The sequence below is a fragment of the Egretta garzetta genome, unplaced genomic scaffold (genome assembly GCF_000687185.1).
Source record: "Egretta garzetta isolate BGI_Z169 unplaced genomic scaffold, ASM68718v1 scaffold50, whole genome shotgun sequence".
Lineage (NCBI taxonomy): Eukaryota > Metazoa > Chordata > Aves > Pelecaniformes > Ardeidae > Egretta > Egretta garzetta.
In genome coordinates this window covers 1,959,590-1,963,916 of record NW_009258613.1, presented here as the reverse complement: position 1 = coordinate 1,963,916, position 4,327 = coordinate 1,959,590, and positions in this window count along the sequence as shown.

The following is a 4,327-nucleotide window of genomic DNA, read 5'->3' as shown; positions in this document are numbered from 1 at the left end:
CCCCCCGCCCATTGGCTCTTCTTATGCTAACCAAGCCAGCATTATTGTATTACATTTAATGGAGCTCCTTATGTCATTCCAGCCTTGCTTCTGTTTTCTGATCCATGTGCTTTCCCTCCCTCCCATCACCTCTCCCTCATCTCAGCTGGGGCATGCATACGTACGTAGTCCCCTTCCCCCTGTACCAGACACCACTGCAGTGCAGTGCTTATGATTACAAATCATCTCATTAAAGCCAGACAGCCACTCAGCTGGATGCAAATTACTGACCTCCTCAATTTATGAATGTCAGGCTTTTCAGGGTGGGAAGGGAGGGGGAAGCAGGGTGGAAAACGTTCCATTAAATGGTATCCATCAACCCTATCACATTTATAAGCTAATAAAAAGGCTAAAATGAAGTTCGTTGGGACTGGCTGGATCTAGTCGTACCAGCTGATTCTATGAAATATTAATAGAAACAAGACATGTCTCTGTGTTAGAGTCTGTTATGTGAAAGGATGATACTGTTATTGATAAGTTACTGCCCTGTCCATTCTTCTGAGTGGCACCTTCAATTTCCCTTCTGGCACTGTTAATCCTCCTACGTACGTGACAAGACAAGGCTAAAACACAGGAGATCCTATTACTGAAGAGTAAAGACCCAGATTTTACAGGGGATCAAAAAGATAGCCTCGACTTGCAGGTGACACCTGCTATTTTGACCCTTTTCTATCATCTATGAACTTTGATGTCTTCCTGTGATTTAAACACATAGCTTTGGCTTGAACTGGGAGAGGGAGATGTGTCAGGAAAGGTCTTGAACCTGAACCCTGAATCTGGGGGGGAAAAAAACCCCACGTGAACTGTGTTGAAGAGTTCAGACCGCAAAAACACTGCTTAGCAGCAGGGCAGAAGAGCTTGTCTCAGACAGTCTGGATGATGAAGGTTTTCCCATTGTGGTGGCTGCTCAGTTCAGCAAGTTCTTAGGCTTATTTTGAATTAGGAATAAATGCATGCTAAAAAATCTGCTGCTTGCTGGGATATCTAGGCAACCTTGACATTCATATATCGAGGCGATTAGCACAGCAGATCCAGACAGATAGGAAACCAACAGAAAAGCCAAATAATAAACAGGCCTGCACTAATCTCAAAGATCTGCAGATGGTCCTTTCGGGTTGCATGAACACTATACCATTAGAGGGAAGGAAAGTGTACCAAATGACGTCTGTCCTATGGCTGAGCAGAGCATTTCCATCCATGTTAATATCAATTAAGAATTTCCCACAAATGCTGAGAAACGTTCTCATCTAGCCTGGGCCAATCAGCTGGGCTGCCGGATGCCTCTGCAATTACTGGGAAGTGCAGCCCGTAAAAGAGAATGAAAACAACTGACGGAGGAGATCTCTTTGAGATGCTGCGAGCAGAAGTTTCACAAAGACAGAAAGACACATCATAAAATTTTTGTTCTTCTACCTGTCTCTCCTCCCAAGATAATGGCCAGTCACAAGCTTTTAGAAACAGAACAAATGCACTGAAACATATCCCTTGGCAGAGCAAGGCAGATGCAATGATAAATTAGCTGGCGGGTGGAAGACTACCTACTGTGCGGAGAACAGGTTGTCAAACAGATTCATTTATGGCTGTGAGAGTGATCAGTCGGATTCTGAGCAGTTAGTGGAAATAATTGTATCACATAGAAACAGCATGCTACTTACAAAGGACAGATACGCTGTTGACTAGATAACAGAAGCACAACTTGTCACTCAGCAAACATATACACAATAAATTTGAAGCTTAAAATCAAATCCTTTAAATTTTCCCAAAAGAGTTTGGTTCAGAGCAGAGCTCAAGCATAAGCAATGTCAGTCAAAAAGGTAACAGCAACAATGAAAGGCTGGCGAGCAGTTTATAGCAATATATTTATATTTTTGTCTCACCCAGAGGGGACAAGGGCCAAATGAGTCTTCAAAAAACAGTAGCTATTGCACACACAGACATCTATTCGCCAAGTGTCATGCTGCATAACTGCTTACAGCCAAAAAATATCCACTACTACAGTGAACAGATGTAAGCAAGAATAACAGGAAAAGAGTACTGCTTAAGAGAAGCTGTGCAGTGATATTCAAAATGATTCAAAATACAATAATACAGGCAGGGAATCTCTCCGGGCAACAGTAAACCAACTGTATCTTCACAAAACATTTATATTAGTCCCACTTTTTATTAGAACTGCTGACATTTTAAACCATCTTTCAGGAGCAGTTTGATGGAGTTGGTACCCCTGCAAAGATGAACACAAGTTTATCAGGAAATAAGTACCCCTTGAGCTGGATGAAGAGTAGACAGCAGTTAACATGGCAATCATCGGCACTGTCGTACCACTGCAGGGATTTGGGCCTGGCTTGGTGTGCTGGCCGCAAGGCAAACAGCTGACCGCAACATTTTTTCTGTCAGAAGACAACTGGAGTTGTTAAAGGTGATGGGGGAATACTTTAGTGAAATACTTTTCCTCCACTGATCAGCACCTTCTCCTACTTCAAAGAGATGAACTACAGCAGAAAAGAAATGGATAGAGCACACAAGTGTACAACAGGCACAAGGGCTCATGATCTTCACCTGTGCTCCACAGCAGAAATCTGCCCAGGGGCAGCAGACTTCCAAAGTGCCATGGGCAGGGCTCTGTGCCAAATGTCCATGTGCAGGACTGATGTCCCAGTTTGAGAAAAAGCAGAAAAAGGATAGGGAAGTATAGTGCTGGTGGATCATAAATATTCTGGTGTTTGGTACCAATGGGTCACCTGACTGAGTTTTTGGAGAAGAGAGAGGATCTATTTTTCCAGGCTAAGCACAGGAAGCCTACAACCCATTTTGGTACTCAAAAGCTCTTAACTAAGAAACAAATGTTATGAAGTACTTTGAGAATTAGACATGTCCAGCAAAACTTGTGTGAAGAACTGTCAGCTTGAGTCAGCTTCTGCAAGAGCATGAATAGTTTCTCTCCTCTTCAGACTTATCAAGCTAACTTCAAGAACAGAAACTTAAGGTAAAAAGGTAATACCAATAGCCTGTAGGCTAGCAAGTGTTCTTTCTCCGGTTTTTTGTTCTCCAAGGACAGCCAAAAGGAGTCAGATTCTACCTGAACTGCTACCCGGCCCCATCAGCAGAGTATGTGTGCTATATCCAGTGAGTGTGTCAAGGAAAATCTATTAAACTGACAGTGACAAATACCCAAGTCTCCCCCTTCCAAGGAGACTACAGTCAGCCTTGCTTGTGCACACTTTTTGTCCCAGGAATTCTTGAATCATCTGCTACAGTTGCACAGCTTCATCAAGAGCTCTGGAGGGTAACATAAATCCAGCTTGGTAATTAGTGATAATTAACAGTATTTCTCCAGTCAGAGGAGGCTCTGGAACCCGGACCACTTACACCCTGGGTGAGTCCTTCAGCCACTGACTACTCTACAAAGTGTGGTGGGGAAAGAAGGTTCTGAAGTGACAATAAGAACTTGGTCACCATTTCAGAGGAAACAAATAAGACTTGTTGGGTTCTCAGAAAAAACCCTGATTGTAAGCATGTGCCTTTGGGGGTAGTGTCCCAGCTCTGGATCTGGAGTGAGGATTATGAAGACCTGCATCTTCCCTGCCCACCCAGGCCCTTGCATTTGTCTCCTGGTTCTCTCTCAGCTACATACTGAGCTCCCTGCCCAGCACATGACCTGCTTTGAATCCCACTCTAAGCAGATAATCGCCCTGTAATCACCCTGTAAGCTGCATCATGAGCCACAGTATTTGCTGAACGGTGCTACACTGGGCAGACAAGATGGCAACTGGACCTAGTCCTTACCAGGCTACTACAACTAGTCTCTGATGAAGAAGCAAATTGAGCTATGTCCTACACAGAGCAAGAACTTAAACCACTGGAGGATATATATACATATGTGTATGCATGCATATTTTTATGACAGACAAAAAGAAGTAGAAAATCTGTATTTCCACTTAGGGGTGAGGGATGACAGGTTATTTTCTCTCTTATAAATAATCTTTCTGGTTTAACTCTTCTTCAACAAATTCTGCTAGACATGAGGGTGCATTCCCCCAAAATGCTGCCCTAAAAAACGATATGCCCCCTGATGGAATAACTTTGCAGAAGGAGAAAACTTTCATAAAATCACATAGTGTTCACTTTGGGCCAAATATTTTGGTGCTTTATCAGTCATTTACTATTCATTACCAAGGCAATTCTCCCACTAAAGGCAGTGAACTAGAAAAGAACATGGTCTCCATGAGCATCTAGACTATATTTAGCCAAGGACAGTCAAAATAAGGGAGGGGAAAACTACACTTTTTTC